This window comes from Pteropus alecto, unplaced genomic scaffold (genome assembly GCF_000325575.1).
Source record: "Pteropus alecto unplaced genomic scaffold, ASM32557v1 scaffold22, whole genome shotgun sequence".
In the NCBI taxonomy this organism is placed as follows: domain Eukaryota; kingdom Metazoa; phylum Chordata; class Mammalia; order Chiroptera; family Pteropodidae; genus Pteropus; species Pteropus alecto.
Window position 1 is genome coordinate 22,541,652 of NW_006434839.1, and position 20,660 is coordinate 22,562,311.

General features: G+C 33.6%; 1 protein-coding gene across 1 annotated transcript in view; it reads left to right on the forward strand.

The window, feature by feature from the left end:
* BMT2 (base methyltransferase of 25S rRNA 2 homolog) overlaps window positions 1-20,660 on the forward strand; it is a 109,534-nt gene that overhangs the window by 64,292 nt on the left and 24,582 nt on the right. The gene's annotated exons all lie outside the window — the stretch shown is intronic.

Sequence of the window (20,660 nt, forward strand, 5' to 3'; positions counted from 1 at the left end):
TACAGTGCAGGGATGATGCAGGATTTGGGTGGGACTTGTGGCAGAAGCAAGGTTCCCAGAAGGTGCTGATAGGCTTCTGGTCCCAATTGTGGAAAAGTGCAGAAGCGCGGTATTCTCTGATAGAGAAGCACTGGCTGCCATATATGTGGCCCTTCTGACCAGTGAGGTCTTCACTGGCTGCAATTTCATAACCATACAGTCTACATACCCCGTGGCCCTGGATGAAGACTTCCCATATGGGAATTGCACAGACCCTTACACCAATCAGTGCAGGGAATATCTGGAGCAGCGGGCACAGTTTTCTGCGAGCCCCCTGTCAAGTCACCTGCACTCCTTATTGGGATGGGTACAGTTTTAAGCAGAGCTCCTGACAGAGCCTGCTGAGACAGGAGATGTACCTAGTCTCTATGTAGAGGGTCGGACTCCCATCCCTAAGGATGCCTGATACACAGAAAGCTCGTGCCATGGGCAGCCCTCGACGTGGGTTGCCGCAGCACTGCAGCTATACACAGAAACCTTTTGGTATGAAACTAGTGCTGGACAGTGTCCAGACAATGGGCTGAACTTTGTGCTGTGTGGTTAGTCCTCATAAATGAAACTGGCTCAGTGCACGTCTGCACCGACAATTGGGCCATGTATTGAGATCTCACTCTATGGCTGTCCCAGTGGGCAGCCCAGGAGTGGATGATAGGCTACCACCCCTTATAGGGCCGGGGATTATGGGTCGACCTCTGGAATCGGGGTCTTCAACAGGGGGCTACCATATACCATGTCCCTGGCCATTGGCCATTTCATGTCTCAGGCAACGATGCAGCTGATGCAGAAATGGTTTCGGGATGATTCAAGCACATTACATTTACTGTGCACTTTATTTCTATTATTATATTGTAATATATAATGAAATAACTATAAAACTCACCATAATGCAGAATCAGTGGGAGCCCTGAACTCTTTTTTCCTGCAACTAGATGGTCCCATCTGGGGGTGATGGGAGACAGTGACCCCCAAAGTGTGTTGCTTATGTCCAGTTTACCCATAATCTCATTTTGGTTGCTCTCACTGCAAAAAACTCTGCTTTGCAAAGATAGAATGTTGGAAATGGGAATAGGCTTTTCAGTGCTTTTGTGGCGACCTCAGGATATTCCGCCTTGACTTTAATCCAGAACGTATGGAGATTTGAAGTCATCTCAAACATACTTTTAAAGCCACTGTCATTTGTGATCTCAAGCAGTTGATCCTCTTCTAGCACAGAAAAAGTCGATTCACCTGGCTTATTCACAAATAGGTCATAGATCCATTCCTTCGCAGTTCGGGGACCTTCTGTGGTTGGGACATCATGCTCAAACTCTTTTGAAAGCTGAGATAGGTGATCATGCATCAGCTAGGAGAAAGAAGGCCCTGGCTCAGTCTCTTTTAAAATCTCTGCCAATGTTTGAAACATGTCAAAAATCTCAATGTTCACTCGTTGCCCCCATAATTTCGGTTTGCCTTTGAATGCAGCCACTTTATCTGCCGACTTGAATACAGTTGTCATTGTCCCCTGAAGTGACAGATTGTGTTGGTTAAGCAATTTTAATATGTCATATGAGTAAGCAAGTTTTGTGAGCCATTCTGTGTCACTGAAATGTGCTGCCAATGGTGACTATTTTTCTAAAACAAATCTCTGGAGGGGCTCTCGTAACTCACAAATGCTAGCCAGTGATCTCCATTTAGAAAGCCATCTCACTTCTGTGTATGAGAGAGGACGTGTGTGTTCTGTGTCCATCTCCTCACAGAGCTGCGTGAACAGACGTGAGTTAAGGGCATGTACTTTAATGTGGTTGATAATTTTAATCACATCCTGCAGAATGCCGTTAACTTCAGGTGACATTTTCTGGCTAGCCACCATTTCTCTATGGATGTCACAGTGTATAGACTCACATTCAGAAGCGACCTCTTTGACCCGAGTAGTGAAACCAGAAAGCCATCTAGTCATGACAGCCGCTCCATCCGAGCATATACCAACACAAAATGACCAGTTCAGTTTTCCTGATATGTGATCATTTAAAGACTTGAATTGTTCTGCAGCTGTGGTATTGGTTGGCAACAAAAGTGCACATAACATAGCCTCATGCACATCTTTCTGAAAAATAATATCACACAAAAACAAACATTGTAGCCTTGTCAACATCGGTAGACTCCTCAACCTGGATTGTGTACCACAGTAACTCATGAATCCTTTCTAACAATTGTGCCTCAAATATCCTCTGTATTTCATCAGTTCTTCTAGTTATGGTGCTAGCCAAAAGAGGAACATATGCCACCTTTTAACTGCAGCATCTCCTAAAAGTTAACAATAACTGTCCTTAGCAGCAGGGAGGATCAACTCTTCACCAATAGTAAAGGGCTTCTCTGCTTTAGCCGTGTGGTTAGCCACTAAGAATGATGCTCTCAGCGCAGACACATTTGATGAAGTGATGGCCTTCAGTAATTGCTTCTGTTCTTCATGTTCACATTTTTTTCTTTTGAAGAACTCCGATGTCTTGTCTTTTGATGCAGGATGCTTGATTTACATGTTTTGAAGGTTTCATGACTTGTTGGATAGCCAGTTGTTACATATTATACAAAGCGGGCTTGGAGACTGTGAATCACCTATTGTAATGAACCCATAATTTAAGTAGTACTTTTGGTATTCTCTTTTAAATGGCAGCTTTTTTTGTTAGAGTCTTCTGCTCTCTCATCATTGAGTCTTTCCTCCTTTTCAAAGAAACTTTCAGTGATTTTTTTTTTTTTTTTTTAACTCATTTTGGCTCGGGTTAGATTGTGGACTTACCAAACCTAAATACGCAGTGCAGGAAAGAGGCTCAGATGGAAGTGGTAAATGAAATAGTGGGCGGGCCATGTGCAGTCTAAAGTAAGTTTCGGATTTGACTTAAAACCTACCACCAGATGCAGCTGTAAAACTGAAGTTTTATCGACTGGCTTGCCACCAAAAAGCCTGCCACCAAATGCAGCTTAATTGTCACTTGTCACTCACTGATAGGGTTTCGATATGAATGTACAAGCAATTGATTTATTATGGTCTCTGTGCAGTCAGACCTCTCTGCTAATGTTAATCTCTATTTGCAGCCGCTCCCCGTCACTATCATCACTGCCTCAACTCCACCTAAGATCATCAGGCATTAGATTTTTAGAAGGAACACGCAACCTAGATCTCTCGTACACACACTTCACAGTAGGGTTCGCACTCCTATGAGACTCTAATGCCTGATGATCTGAGGTAGAGCTGAGGTGATGATGCTAGTAGCACTGAGGAGCAGCTGCAAATACAGATGAAGCTTCATTCCCTTGCCCACCACTCACCTCTTGCTGTGCATCCGCTTACCAACAGGCCATGGACCAGGGACTGGTGTTTGTCCATGGCATGGGGGTTGGGAACCCCTGGTGTAAACTTTTCTTTGACCTCAGTAAGTACAAAATAATATTTTTATAATTTTTGCGATTTGTATACTTGTTTGTATACTTGTTTGTATTTATTTTTGCAATTACTAGTGTTGGTTAATGTTAATGGCTTTTAGTTTACATTTAACATTTCCCTCCATCTCTGTATATCATTTTCCCATTCATATGTAAAGGTTTTGACTTTTTGCTTTTAAATTAAATTTTTTCATATATTTTTAGTATTTTAATGTTATAAAATGTTATGATTTTTCTGCAGACTATTATTGACTTTTGTTTTCTTCTTATTTTATTTGTTTACATCTTTTTAAATCATTGTTTTCTTTATGATTTTATTCTAGTGCTTCAAAGCTTTAAAGAAAGATTATTTTTCTTCAAACTAGATATTTTCAACTTTTTGTTTTTTAGCACAAACTCTGGATCTGCTAGCTAGGGTTAAGAATATATATGATTGAATACCAATTTATTTGATGTTTATTTTTATATATGATTTAAGGAGTGGCCCTAATGTATCAGATACATTTTAAAATGTAGCTGAAGCTCTTCCATATTCTTTTTCTTTGTTCTTAATTTAGTTTTTACTTAATATATAGTTTTTGAATTTTTTTGTTTTAATTTCTAGTAATTAGTTTAATTTTTCATTTCCCTTCACCCATTTCATTGTTCCTTTCAGTTCCAAAGGAATCTTTTTGGGAGACATTGATTGCAATTAAATTAAATATTAAGTAAGTTTGAATAACAAACATTTTTATATTGCTTAGTTTTCCTGAACAGAAACATTTATTGAAATATTCATAATCTAGTTTTGTGGCTTTTATGAAGTTTTTGTCCTTAGGTAATGGGATATTTCATCATTATGCTTTCTATCAGATGTATTCAAAAACAATTTCCGAATGCAACTTTTTCAAATACTTTAACGAAAAATGTTGTTATACAAAGGCCAGTTTTACCAGGCTGATATTTGCTCCTTTACATCCTTACAAATAATAAACTATATTTTCTCCTTTTTAAAGAGTCCATAATTAAGGTATTATTTCTATTGTCATTGTGATTTTTCCAGTTACCAAAATGCGGACATTAATTTTAACTGAATTTCTAAGTTAGTTGTATACTTGTTTATATTTATGACTTCAAGAAAGCAAAATAGGGGTTAAAGTGATCTTTAAGTAGCCAGTGTGAACACACAGATATATACCTCAGTCTTTCTCATGTCTTTCTCTAACTGTAGAAGCACATATTTTGAATAAACTTATAAAATTATTAGTGGCTAAAATAAAGGTTTTTTTCCAAGTATGGTAAGTGTAGGTACTGGCTCAAGGTCTGTCTGTGATCCAAGATCTGACTGTTATCCAAGGCCTGGCTAATCCAAGACCTGACTAGCCCAAGGTCTGGCTGGTCTAAAGTCTGGCTGTAATCCAGGCCCACAGCTAGGAATAGGATCCCAGACTTAGAAAATATGTAAACATACTTCAGCTTACTATATCACACATTTGTGACTGAATGCCACTTTTGTACTCTGCCATATGAGAAGCCATGCTGTCCCCTAGAGAGCGGAAGGGGAAAGAAAAAGAGAGCGGAAGGGGAGAGAGGAGAGCAGAAGGGGAGAGCAAAAGGAGAGACAAGAAAAGGGAGCAGGAGAAGTGCGTGCAACACTGTGTGCCCCATGCAATAGACTGCACTCCCCAGTAGAACTGCACTTCCCAACAGAAGTGCGCTTCGCACAATAAAGTCGATGCCTGTTGTTTCATTGTCATGTCTGCCTCTTGTGCATTCGTCCAACTGGGCCTCACACCATTGATTGTTCTGGGTCAGGTCAGGAATACCTCGGATCCTGACAGTAAGGTAGTCAGAATTCTGATGATGCCTACCCACCACTTGCTCCCAAATTTTCATCTCTTCTTTATTCAAATACTAATTTAGGTACTACTGTGAAGGGATTTTGCAGATGTAATTTAGGCTATTAATAAGTTGACCTTAAAATGGGAAGATTTTCTGGGCGAGCCTAATCTAATCACATGAGCTCTTAAAGCAGAGAACTTTCTCTAAATGCAGCAGAAGAAAAGAGGAAAGAAGGTGTCAGTGAAACTTGAAGTATAAGGATTCAATGTGCTGTTGTTGCCTTTGAAAGTGGCATGGGCCATGATTCATGAAATACAGGTGACCTCTAGAATCTAAGCAGACAGCCAGCAAGGAAACAGAGATCTCAGTCTTATATCCACATGGACCTGGATTCTGCCAACAACCTTAATAAGCTCAGAAATAGATTCTGCCCCCACTCAGAAATAGATACCCTGCCCCGCAAATAAGAGCCCTGGCCTGCTATCCCTTGATTTCAGATTTATTAGACCCTAAGCCAGAGGTACCAGCCAAGCCTCCATACAGAATTAGGTGGTATTTTAAAGTTACATTTGTGGTAGTTTGTTGCACAGACAATAGATAACTAATACATATTTCAAAATGAAAACTACATTAATAGTATACATTTCCATAGCATATTTCTTTTATGCATGGACAACTGTTAGGTTGTATTCAGATTGCCACTTCTTTCTTTATTATACATAATAAGCATAATTGTTTAAAGCTCAGACTGCTGAGTCAAATTGTAATTCCACCTGAAATCACTTGCCAACTATATGACCTTTGGTGTGTTAACTTTCTATACACTTCATTCTCTTCATCTATAAAATATGAATAATAGTACCTTCTCATAAGAACTTTATACTGCTGTTATAGAGGCCATTGTTATATGATTATAGTGATCACCGTGATGACAACACAAAGAATGTTGTCAGTAAGAACAGGAATCTGGGCATTGATGTGAATCCATGGGCAAGATCTTTTCACTGAATTTTTTATACCTCTTTCTGATCTCTGTATATGGAGTTTCTGGGTTATCCTTTCAGTTTTTTCAGATTTCTTTTTATTTTTTTTTTTTTAGAAACTAGATATCCGTGCTTTTCTCATGAATCTTCTGTTTTCATATCTCCAATCTCAAAGTTTCCAAGAGAAGTTCTGTAAAATAATACATAATTGAAAAGAGAGTTTGTCAGCAAAATAAATTTGGGAAAACATTGAATGAAAAAAATTAAATTGGGTTTCTTAATTATAGAGCTATTACATGACTACATGCCTGTAGCTCTTCAAAAAGAGAATATATTTTCCACATTCATTGACCTGTTGACAAAGGAGTGTCTTGCAAGACTATTTCATGAAATGCACTTTGGGAAAAACTTTTCAGATGTACATCATTAATTCCATGAGCTAATACCTGTCTTCTCTTTTCCTTGTTAAAGCTTGACTTCATCTACTTAGTGCATATTATTTAGCCCATAAACAACCTTTACTCACCACACTTAATTTCCCTCCAGTATATTTTTGGTTCTTTCTCACCAAAATGTGGAGGGGAAGCTGTTGCCTGGCTGTTCAATATTGCCATCAAAATCAGTAAACTTTAGAAGTCAGAATTTCAGGGATTTGTGATACATATAGAAATGAAATGAATTGTAAGAGAAGTGCTAAGAATGGGTTGCTAAATAAATGATAAAGAGCCAAGTTTTCAATTGGAGTCAGACGTTTTCTGACAACTATTTTTTTTTTCTTTCTCTGTTCCTTGAAGAAATGATTACAACAAGAGGATGGGTGGAACTAATAATTTTTATGTGATCCAGGGTATCTAGTAATAAATCTTTCCCACTTATTTGTCATCTATCAACCCTAAAAGTTGGCTTTAGAAAAGTTTCTCATATGTATGACTGTCATGAATTCAAGGAATAACAGTGCTGTTTATATTACTGACTCTTAAAATTGTATTTTTTCCCCTCAGATGAGAGATGAAAATCTATTTTTCCCCTTCTCTTACTTCAAACCAGCAAGGATCATAAGGCCTAGGTCATTGATTTTAACCATTTCAACCATTTTCTTCAAAAGAAACCATTTCAACCATTTTCTTCAGAAGAAACATTTTATGGTCTGGTGAAGGGGTATAGAATTGGTAGCTTCTCATTATCTCCCATATCCGACTTAGTTGGCCCTTGAAAGAATTCTAGAAAATACCTGCCTCTTTAGAGAGCACTTCAAAAAACTACTGTTGTAAACTACATATTCGAATAAATTTTGCCAGATTTTCTTACATAATGAGTAAAAAAAATTACTTTGAGTTTATAGGTCCCTCTTAATATGTCTTGAGAAGTTCAAGATGCTGTTGTTGATTCTGGCAACATGCCAGACAAAATTCTGTAGGACATTAAATCTGTATTTCCTCATTAAACTACTTAACCAGCAGGGTAGAAATTGAGGGGGTGAGAGTAAAGACATATGATCTTATAATGTAACTGGTTTGGAAAAGAGAACAAAGACAATATTGAGTAAAAAACAACTTTCTATTTAAATTCCCTATGCTATTTGAACAGCCTCTACATTTTTATAGTTTTTTTCTTAACGCTTGCATTGTATAAAGAAGGAAAAACTGTCAAATGAAGTTTTAAAAATGTTTTAAAATAATATAACTTTAACATTTTCTGTGTAAATTTGTCTAAATTAAAATTTACCGAGAAACGTAACTGAACATTTCAAAGGGGCACTAAAATGTAGAGGAAGCATAACAAACTTTTTAGCCAAATTTTATTTTCAAACCAATACGTTTTGTCACTTTACAGAATGTAAATGAAGACAGAGGTAGTGCAGACATGCTGAAAATAGAAACCAGTTTAACAGTAGTGCAGTTACTTGTCTTTTAGAAAGTCATTTGCTTCCTGACTAGTCAGCCTCTTGACCTGTTATATAGATTTTCCTTATTAGAACAAACTAATTTTCCCAAATATTTGCCTTACCAGCATTAGTAAATTCAGCCATTCCTTTTGTTTCTTTTCTTAAGTATAATGATAGATTTTTTTTTTTTTTTTTTGGCACAATCTTTTAAGAATCACATTTTGCATGTCAAAAAATGGCTTTCAAATATAGGGCTTACATACTATCTAGTGCACATTTGGAAAAATGTGTTCAAATGCCCCAAAGTGGTCTCCAGAAAACATACTTTAATAGCATAGTCCAGGACTGTATCTATTTTAGTCATTGGAGTCCAGAATTTTTGGAAATCAACTGAAGCAGCTTTCTGGAAAGAAGAAGGAAGACAGAGTATCTGCTTGGTAACTTTTCTGCTACCTCGAAGACCAGTTGTGCTTCTGAAAATTGAAGTCAATGAGATATCTTTTCATATTTAAAATAAATCTGCCTTTTACTTAAGCTAGTTCAAATGATTTTCTCTTTCTTGCAACTAAACTATACCAGACCAAGCCAATGATTGAATAAACCTTTGTCTTCATCATCACTTGCCTATACATGTAAACTCATGATTCAAAGGGAGTCTGTGAACCACTCCAAATTGTAAGAAATTGTAATTCGTATGTCATATATGCATTATTTTCTCAGGGAAAAGGGCCATAGATTTCATCAGATACTCAAAGAAGTCTGTTTATTATCATTGGATCTGACGATCCTGTGGTTATGCCAGTAGTTTTTATCCTATATGTGGCACATTGAAAAAGGTATTCCTTAGAGCTTTGATATTTGGTATGTATTAATCTGACAGAATAGATTTTTATGAAATTTGGCCCTTAAGAAAATTTACTAGATAGTAATATTTTTTCTAATAAGTCTTAATTTTTGTTCATTTTATTATTTCCAGCTAGAAGTTGATATAGACAAGTTTGAATTGGCTAAGAGAGTGGTATGTTATTCTCTCAAGAACTGATCTAAAATTTTAGAATGAGAATGGCTTTTGGAGCTCTTCTATTCCAACCCTTTATTTTACATATGAGGAAACAAAAGAGGATAAGTAAAATTTCTAAAGTCACAAGTAAAGATCAAGTTCTGTTGATTATCTATCTCCGGAGCTTTTTTTTTACACTACCAAACATGATAATTGTTATTTCTTTACTCCTTGTCCACATCTGTGATGTATAGTTAGCTCATTTAGAATGCTGTGAGGATGATGCTACTATAATTCCCATTTTAGTAACTGTTTTCTGTTTCTTTGGGGAAATTACATTGTGAATGTTCTGTTAAAACACATGTCAGTTTAAAAAATACTGCCATATGCATATATGTACTTAATCATGGTGTAGTGGATTTGGATTTCCAGTCTTGGATAAATCAATGGAAAGAGTCATTTCAGATATTTTCTTCTCTATTTTTTAGGAATGTGATTAGAAGCTTATTTTTTGTTTGTTTGCTTGTTCATTTTTAAAATTCAAAGTGAGTTTTAAAACAACGTTAAGGGCAGAAAGAGCATAAAAGTGTCACTGTATTAAAAAAAAAACAAAACAATACAATACAGCGAAATCAGTTACTAGACAATATTTCAAAAGCTACTTTATGAGTTTCAGAGATACTGTGGAAAGTCCACACCTCCTTGGAAACATATACTTTTATACTTCCTATGTTTCTAACTGATATGACATTAACCCACCTCAACAACTCTTCCCTTTATTCTCTACTCTCCCTTCCCCATTTCTCCTGGGGAAAGCCTACTTATTCTATAGGTCCCAGCTATGGGTTTCCCTTTTCTTCCCCCAGTGTTCTACTTCCATAACATTTTATACACTCCTCCACTATGCAATCATTGCGTTGTTTTCATGTTATATATTTGCATGTGTGTCTTCTTCGCTGGATTTATTAATTCCTTGGGTGTCAGGGCTCTTACTCAACTTGATATCTCAAGTTCCTAAACAGAGTCAGACAGATATAATAGATATTCAATATGTTTGTTGAATTATAGATCTGTATATGTTTAAAGCTATTTTTAAAATGATACTTAAAGCCACTGGATTTTTTTGTAAATTTGAAATACTGTTGAGATAAATAATTTCAAAATAAAATGACTTCTAAGGTTAAACAGTCATAACTATGTATTTATGATATAGTTATTTAATATAAACTTTTTAAAATTGGCTCTAAAGTCTAATCTTATTTCTGATTTTAGGCCTTGAGCTTTCAAGTTAATCTATAGCCCTTATATTTGCATATCAAAAATAAAACATATGCTCTGACACAGATTTTTTTGTTTTATTTTTGTATTCTGTAAGTTAAAGGTACTCTGAAATATGATTTGATTGTCAAGATGCTAGAAATTCCAGATCCTTCAACTTCGGTGAGGAAGAGTAGTTCACTTGTTACTGTTAAGAAAAAAAAAATCAAGATTCTATTATTCTATTTAAGCGTATTTTTGTTAAATGATATATTCTTACATTGCTTATGCCAATTTTTTTTAATTCCATTTAACTTGCCACCATTTAACTTGCAAATAAAAGGGCTTTCTCTTAAGTAAATGTATACCAAGAGAATTTGCATAAATAGTAATAATGTTTATTGTTGAATTTTGAAGTATTAGTGCTTCCGATACAGAAATATTGGTGTCTTTATCAATAAAAGTCATCTTGATGTGGAAGTAGTTCTTATAAGATTGATTTAATTGGGGCTATGTAATGACAGATTCCCTAAGAACTTATTAAGGCTAAATCTGAGAGAGACCAGTATAGCTCTACATGGTATAACTATAAAAGAATTATTTTTTTTTTTTAGAAAAATTTGAAGTAGTGGTGAAAATGAGAAAATTAGGTAATTCAGTATCATTTTAGTCATAGCTATATTTGTTGTTTTAACAATTTTGTTTGCAGAAAATTTCTAGAATGCATATATTCCAAAAGGGATGTAAATGCCTTATAAAAACAGTTTTTAAAATATGAAAAATATTGTGAATGAGGAAAATAAAATGTGTGAAGAATAATATGACACCAGAGGTAAGGTAATATAAACAGTAACTAATGAGCATTCTTGTATACTTGTTAGAAGTGAGGCACAATTTTAGTTTACAATCACCATGGGTTTCCCAGAAAGGAATTTCTTCGTTCCTTCAAAATAATTTTCTTTTCACTTGATAGCTTTTATCTAAGTTAAATGAACCTGCCCAGTTTTAGTTCATCTGACAGTTAACCTTTTAGAGGTCCATAAATAGAATTCAGAGAGTCCGTGGACTTGAATGAGAAAAAAATTAATCTTTATTTTTATTTACCTCTAATTAAAATTTAGCATTTCCTTCTTTTGGGAATGTAGGTAACAAAATCCAATATCTATGACTATCACTTTAAGAAATCATATATTAAGGTATCATGTTATAGTTACTATATGTATCAAAATATTTATTCTTATCACTACTTTGAAATGATCTTAGTTACTAGATTCACTGCTAGATCCTCATTATTTAATATATTACTAAAAGCACATTACTATATCGGAAATTTAAAAATAGTACTTTAATAATCATATTTCAGTATACGTTTTCAGTATATTCCTTTGTAATTCAGTTTATTCATTTAAAAGCATTATTTTGAAAAAAGGATTCATTTATTTTACCAGACTAATGGGGTTCACGGTCTAAAAATATTTAAGAATCTCTAACTTAGAGGAGGAAACTGCACGTGGTTGTATGATGGTAGAGTCTTCCTTTCCAAACTCATAATTCTTCAGTAATTGGATCATTTGAGTACTCATTGGAATTCAACATTATGTTAATAAAAGTCATAATTATCTCTTGCAGAGAAGTGAATGAATATTTGTTTGAAAACATTTAGAACAATGAACATGTATTTCTAGGTAGTTCCTCTTGTATTGTTATAACTAACACTACTATGTAGTTATTAATTTTTTATTTAATGAAGAATTGATTCTGAAGGTAAGTTTCCATGTTATTTATATTATACATATTAGTATATAAGTAAAGTTTGTCAGTTAATCACTTTAGGTTGGCTCTCTGACCTTTTTTGAAGAAGAAACTTCAAAATCATTTAATAGATTATTCAGAACCTACTTTGCCATTAGCACTCCTAATGTAGCCACAAAATACAATACTTTTATATCAGTGAACAAGAATGAAAGTTTTTCACTGTTTATTTAAATACCCTTTTATAACTACTGGCTTTGTTGTTACAAACTACTTTTATGCTGACAACTTAGACTAAGTTAATTTTATCGGTTTATATATTTCTATTTTAAAAGTTAAACTAGAATATGACTAGGAGGATATTCTTACTAATTTCTCAAACTTGAAAACAGCAATTTTTTTTGAATGTTGAATAAATCTTCTTAGAAACAACAAAGAACTGATAAGTCCAAAATACAGATGCTGGCAGGAAACCAGAAAGCACAAAGCTTCTTTTACCTTTAGAGTATTCGTTCATGCTGGCAAACTTCACCTTTGGTTTTTATACTTCATTGATAAGCGTTGAAGCTCCAAAAAGTTACCTTTTCAGTGTAAGCGTGAACCAGAGTAAATCTACCCCATTCACCCAAAGCATGACAGACCCTGACAAGTTGAAACTATAGGACATCTCAAGAATAAACTAATAGTACAAATTTACATCAGTTTGGTCCAAAAAACTTGAAACCTGAATTTATTTAGTTGAAAGTGGTCCACTGGTGGATCCCAGGTTGCTTGAAAGAAACATAAATGAATGCTTCTGTTTAAAAAAATCTTCATACATCATTTTTCAAGAAAAATAAACAGCTTACCCTAAAAAATAATTTCTACACATGTGTGGAAACAACGGACCGTGGTCTAAAGCCAGAAGACAGCAAGAACAGATCTGTAAAGCCCTCAGCTACTAGAATTATGAGTCATAGTCTATAAAATAAAAGTTTTTTAAAAAGAAAATCGGTCGAAAATATCTGCATGGACTAGAAGCTTTAAGGATTTACTAGCCACTTGAAGAGCCAAAATTAAATTATAGAACTTCTGGAAATGAAAAGTAAAATAATTAAAATAAACATCTATGGCAGGAATTAAAGAGGATTATTGAACTGGGTGAGACATTAAATAAAATTATCCAGAATGGCACATGCATACAAGAAAATACAATATACGAAAAATAAAATTAAATTAAAATAATTGAAGACATGGAAGATAAAAATAAGGTCTAACTTCTTACTGGAGTTGCAGAAGGAGAGAAAAGAATGGGAGAGCAAATCCTTACTAAAAGAAATTCTAAAGATATATTTCACGCAGATGGAAAATTATCTCAGATGGAAAGTCAGTTGAAAGAAAGAATGAAAAAAAAAAAGGAAAATATGTTGGTAAATGTAGACATTCATAAAACAGTATCCAACAAAAACTATTATAAGTTGTGTAGTTAACAGAATTTTTAAGTTTCTCAAGCATTTGTATGGCCTGGGAGAAGGCTAAGGTTATTCAATAGTTAAGTATACATTTTTTCTAAAAGAATAGAAACTATAAAGTTTTCAAATCAGTAAAATGAAAACACATGAATTATTAATTTTAAAAGGAAAATCTAAAACTGGCTCTCAGCCTTGGCTATCCAATACATTAACTTGGGGAACTTTGAAAAATCCTAATCCAGGGGTAGCTCCATCGTGTAGTGGTTAGCAGGTCTGCTTTATACGCAGAAGGTCTTGGGTTCGCTCCCCAGGTGGGGCTACGGACCATACCCCAGGTGCACCAGGCCCCAGGTGCACCCTGCGAACCTGTGGGAGGAGATGCCCCGCCTTCAGAGATCCAATTCTTAAGGGGGGACAGCAACATCCATAGGTCAGGGGTGAAAGTGGGGGGTGGGTATTAAAGAGGGAGGAAAATAAATCCTAATCCATCCTACACCAATTAAATCAGAATCTCTGAGTAATTTTAAAGCTCCCGAGGTGATTCTAAAGAAAGTGTGGAGGGAGAGAACAGGTAGAGCAGATAGTTCAGAGCAAGATACTGTATATAAATCAAACTATATCACTAAATCACATTAAAAATTAATACTATAATTAAAAGAATATCAGACTAGATTTAAAAATCCACTTTATGCTGCTTTTGAGAGACATATCCAAAATATAAGACTTTAGAATAATTATAATTTTTAGATTTTTCATAATGATAAAAGTTGAGATTTAACAGGAAAATATGTGTTTAATTTGTATCTGCCTAATGGTATAGCTTCAATATATATAAAGCAAGAATTGACAGACCAATCTATAGTTGTTTTAGGGAGATTTATTTTGTTTTTCCCAATATTATACTTAGATAAATTTTAACACTCTTTAAGAGAAATTTTAAGAGTAGTGTAATCCATTTCCTTATATTCATTACCTAGGACTCACTAATAGTTAACATACTGTTACTTTGCTTTACATCTCTGTGTGTGTGTGTGTGTGTGTGTGTGTGTGTGTGTGTGCGTGTGTGTGTGTAGATATATATACCTTATTTTGTTTCTTTTCTGAAGTATATGAGTTACTGCAATCCTTAAATACTTAAGCAAATATCACACTCAGGAAATTTAACATTGCTATAGTTACATAATACACAGTCGTTATTCACATTTTCCAGATTATTGCAATAATGTTTATTATAACGGTGGATTAGTTGTTTGATCCAAGATCTAGTCAAAGAGCACACGGTTTAGTTGAATATCAGTTAGGCTTCATTAATCTAGAAAATTGCTTGTGTTTAGATTCATATTAAACATTTTTGATAGGCATACTATATAGATGACATATTCTCAGTATATCACTAAAAGGGCACACGTCAGTTTTTCCCATTATTGGTGATGTTATTTGATCATTTGACTAAGGTGGTATCCACCAGATTTCTCCATTGTAAAGGTATCTTTAATCTGTAATCTGTGAGGTTATGCATGAAGACTAAGTAAATTTACTGTTCCTTGATAGTTTTCACATGTGGCTTTAGCATCCTTTAATGGTCTTTCCAGAATCGAGTTTGTGTTTTGTTTTGTTTTTTACAGTAGTGATTGGTAAATGGTACTTTTTTTTTTTTTAATTTCTACCTTGCTTAAACTTTCTTCTGTAAAGAACTTTCCCTTTTCCCTCTGTCTTTAATACCTATGGACTCATAGATTTTTAAAAAATTTAATGTGTTATTAGTCATTCCTATCATTATTCATTATGATGCCAAAAACATCCCAAATTAGTTAGTGGAAACTCCTGTAATCCAGTTCCTTTTAATATGCTCCCATTAGTTTTGGAGCATTATCTTACTTTCTAGTACAATAAGATTATCCAGGCTCCCCTTGTACTTTCTCTACTTCAACCCTGGAATAAGCCATTCCTCTAAGAATACAGGTTCCTTTTGTGAGAGACCAAATTCTGGCATTAATTATGCTCATTGTTACTGGGATATCATTGCTTCTACACCCTTTCATAAGAAACCTCTAATTCTAGCCCATCACTAAAGTTCTCTCTCCCTTTTTCCCCATTCTGAATTTGTATCTCCAGCAACTTTAGTTTATTTTCCCCTTCTCTCAGCACTTCAGTACATGCAAAATAATTTCAAAATGGCTGCATCAGAACCACAATAACATACTAAGTAAAATTCAGGATTTCTTTGTGGTTCTTTTTGTCCTTAAAATAACCCATTTAGGTTATTTATTTATAGTCAGCACATTGTGTTTAGAAGTGATCAGTTTTTTTTTGCTCCTATGTTACTCAATATATAGTTAGGTTCATTAGTTTTTCTTACTGTTTTGTGTTTGTTTGTTTTTTGCGATTCCTGTGAATTTTATTTTTTTGAATCTGTAAAACTAACAGTTTTCAAAAGTTAAAACTACAAAAAAGGTATATTCAGATGTCCCATCCCTTCCTTAAAACATCTACCTTGTTTCCAAATCCTGAGGTTTTATTTTTTTATATTTAATCTCTTTTTTTTTTGAAAAAAATGAAAAAAAATCAAATCAATTTATAGAGATTTTCCTTTTTCTGCGTCTTTAAGAAAAAATTGGAAGATTTTTGACACAAATTCAGTAATCGAGAGAGCAAGCGTTTGAAAAGTAAGACCATATAGTATTTGAATAACATGATTAAAAACGTGCCCTAATGGCCATATATAAAATAGAGTATCCACAAACTGCAGTCATCTTCATTTCACCAATACATGTAACATTTATAAAAATATTTTACAAAAATTTATAAAATTTTAAAATTACATTTTTAAAATGTTACATTAAATTTATAAAAAACTAGAAAGCAAATGTCAAGATTCAAAGGGTTGAAATTATGCAGAGTATAGTCTCTAAAGACAATGCTATTAAGCTAAAAATTGATACCAAAAGGCAAACCGGTGATTCTCAGAGGTTTAGAAAATAATCTAAAAAACATCCATGAGCTGAATTATATTGAAAATTAGAAAATATTTCAACTAAATAATACTTTTTTGTGAAAAAAAAAACTTATCAAAAAATGTTATAAAAATGCTTTATATTAAAATTTGTGGATATAGCTAAAGCATCACTTAGAGGAAAATTTATAGCTTAAATGCATATATTATAAAGAAGAAAAGCTGAAAATTAATGAACTAGGAATCTATCTCAAAAAGAGAAATCAGCAAATAAGTATCACCCCCCCCCAAAAAAAAGCGAAAAAGAAATAAAGATAAGAGCAGGAAGAAAGATCAACAGAGATAAAACTTAGAATTTTGTAAAGACAGTATTAAAATGTTAAATATCTGAGGCAGATTACAAAAAGCAAAAGTCACAAATAATCAATTTCGGAATTTAAAGGATTTGAAGACATTTAAAAGATAACAAGTACAATGAATAATTTTGTGATCATAAATTTAACAGAACGACATAATCATTAAAGATATTAAATCAGTGGTTAAAAAACTTCTCGAAAGTAAAACTCCAGGCCCATATGGCTTCATCAGCAAATTCTAGTTAGCATTCAAGGAAAAATGAATTCTGTTATACACAGACTCTTTAAAAATAGAATATAAGGAAATCTCTCACACTCATCTTAGGAGTCTAGTATAACCTTGATATTAAAACCCTCCATAGACAGTACAAAAAGGGAAAGTTAATAATCTGGTCTCACTCAGGAACAGATGCAAAAATCCTAAAATATATGTATAGTCAGTCACTCCTCATTACTTACAAATTCGTATCTGCAATGTAATCTTGCTAAAATTTTTTTCTAAATCCAGTATCAGTACTCATGGCATTTTCAGTTATTTGTGGATATGTGCAGAGTGTCGAAAAAGTTGAGTCATCTGACACACACCTTCCCAGCTGAAGTTGAACAAGAAACACTCTGTCTTGTTGCAGCAATCAAGTACAGTCATGCATTGTTTAACATCAAGATAATGTCCTAAGAAATGCGTTGTTCGGTTATTTCCTCATTGTACAAACATCATTGAGTGTGCTTACACAAATCTAGATGGTATGTAGCGTACTGCACACCTGGACTATATGGTATATAGCCCACTGATCCTAGGCTACAAGCCTGTACAGGATGTTACTGTATAAAACAGCTTGAGATTAAATCAAGCACACAAGAAAATGATGTAATCGAGAGCCAAGATAATCATGAGATATATAAGGCTGCTGCTGGCACTGTCAACACAAACTTGTTTTTGTAAGAAAGAATACACTCTAAAATAATGATAAAGAATATAATATAGTAGATAAATAAATGACTATTGGTTGTTTATTATAATCATCAAGTATTATGTACTATACATAATTGTGTGTATTATACTTTTATATGACTGGCAGAACAGTAGGTGTGTTTACACCAGCATCACCACAAACATGTGAGTAATACATTGCTACATTATAATGTCAGTAATAGGAACTTTTCAGCTTCATTATAATTTTATGGGACCACCGTCATATATGCAGTCCAAACTTTGAAATGTTGTTATGTAGAGCATGATTGTATAAGGAAATGTCCATTTCTCAATCTATTTAGGGTCACATTTTTTGCATTTTTTATGATATTGCTTTTAAAATGGCCCCAATGCATAGTGTTGAAATTCTGTCTATTGTATCTAAGCACAACAAAGCTATATTAATAAATGCCTTACAGAGAAAATGCCTATGAGAGGTAAGCTTCCTTTAGGCATGAGTTATAATGGTGTTGACTGTGAGTTGTGTTAATAAATCAATGTATATTAAATAAAATATCTTTACACAGAAACACATATACATCCAAGCTATCTGCTGATCTGTTGAGAAAAATGTTGTTACCAGAGACCTAAGCCTATATTTCCCTTAGGAGCCATGGTTTAGTGTTTGTGGTGACTTTATATACCATAACTGCCACAAATAGTAAGAAGTGACTATATATACATATATAAAACAAATACTCTGTGAAAAGGATAATGTATTAAAACTACTCTATGAAAGAGATAAAATATCAAATCCAAATTAGATCATTCCCAAAAATGGAAGGTTGATTTAACACTACAAAATTAATGAGTGTACTCTACCACATAAACAGATTAAAGTCTTATCTGAATAGCTGAGTAGAATACATTTGATAAAATCCAACATAGTTGTGTTTTAAAAATTTTTTTAAAGCACTGTCAAAGTATAAAAGAAGTTTTTTAAACTTTAACAATAGTAGTATACAAAACCTACAACAGTCATTGCATTTAATGGTGAAACACTGGAATGTTATCTCTGAGACTAGGAACAAAATAGCAGTGCCTGCTCATACTTCTATTTAACATTGTATTAGAAGTCTTGGGCAAAACAGGCAAGAAATAGGTGGAAGCTTGCATGGGTGGGTAGACAGGGAAGAAAGAAATACAAATGTCATTTTTCACTGATTATATAATTAGATATCTAGATTAGAATACTCAAAATAATATACAGATAAGCAATCGAGATAACAGGAACTTAGTAAAGTTGCTGGATACAAAATCAGTATATAAAAATCAGTTGTATTTCTGTAACCAACCATGAAAAATGAAATTTTAATAACAAAGTTTATCCATAGGGGAAAAACAATAATGGCGTTAAAAAAAAATGACATGAGAAATATACATCTAACATGATTAGTCTTTAAACTGTAAATATATGTTTGGTACAAATAAAAAATTAAGGCGCTAAACCAAATAATTTGAAAGGGACTGAGAATTAATGTTATTAGGTTAATCCATGTGATTATATCATATGTTGAACTGAATTATCCATACAGATAGAATATTCATGATGTGCTTTTTAAAATAAAGAGTATCAGAAATTTTTTGCTAATAGTTTACTAGTATAGAATTTAGTGTGAGACAAATTCTTTTACTGTGTCCAGGAAGATCATTAGTGGATGTACCACAAAATAATTTAATGTACTATAAAATAATATTAATAGCTAACAATAATATTTACCACTTTTTGAGCATTCACCACGTACCAGATATTGAGTCAAGCATTATAAATGCATTATGTCGTCTAATCCTTGAAACAGCTTTTAAAGGTGGATACCATTATTTTCCCCATAGATAAAGAACAGAATCAGGTTTTCATCTTAGTCTCTCTGACTGCAGAACTCTTGTTTTTAACCATAGCCCCAAGTAAAGATTAGAATGACAAACTAGTTGTAGATATAATATTACATATTGTTATAGATTCTCATTTAACTGGTTATGATTTGGGTATTCAAATTAATTGAGCAGTGTCAGCTATATACCAGACATTTCTATGGTCCTTATCTACTGGGTCTTTGCACTGTTTAGCAACTTGGAACCTATGCCACAGTTTTCAGCCCTCTCTCTTCATTGGAACTAATGTATTGTGATATTTCAAGTATTTTGTTATAGGCATTACCCATACAAATAATAATCCGCTTCCTGATTGGCTTCAGTACAGAAAATTACCTCTTGCACTCTTAAGAGCAGCTCTTTTCACTGGAAGACTTTCTAGCTATTGCTTTTAAGAACTGACAGTCATCTGAAGGTCATAGTCAGAATTATTGAGTTGTCTTATCGGTATAGAAAATGAAGACCCTCTTTAGTGAAATGCTATTTCCTTATACCATCATAACTCTTTTTCAGAGTTCTTAAATAAAACTTTATTGACAAAAATATTTTAATAGTTTCATATTATTTATATGGTACTATATAGTGGCATGTACTCTATCAGGCATGTCTTATATGGTTCATTTATAATCAAATGGTGATTGTGGTCATTTCTATAAAATGTTAGAACATCAACATTTGTTAAAAATGTAACTATTGATTATGTTCCTCTTCTGAAAAAAAAATCAACTTTATATTATTTTGACTTAATAGTGCCTTTTCCAGGAGCTTAACCTACTGTCTGTAGTTAACCCCTCCTTAATTACCCTAAGGTAATATACTAGCCAAGGTATAAGGGAGAGAAGCTGAACAGGTTCTCTTGGCCTTTTAGACTTCAAGGAACCAAGAGGCTGTTTTTGCCTAA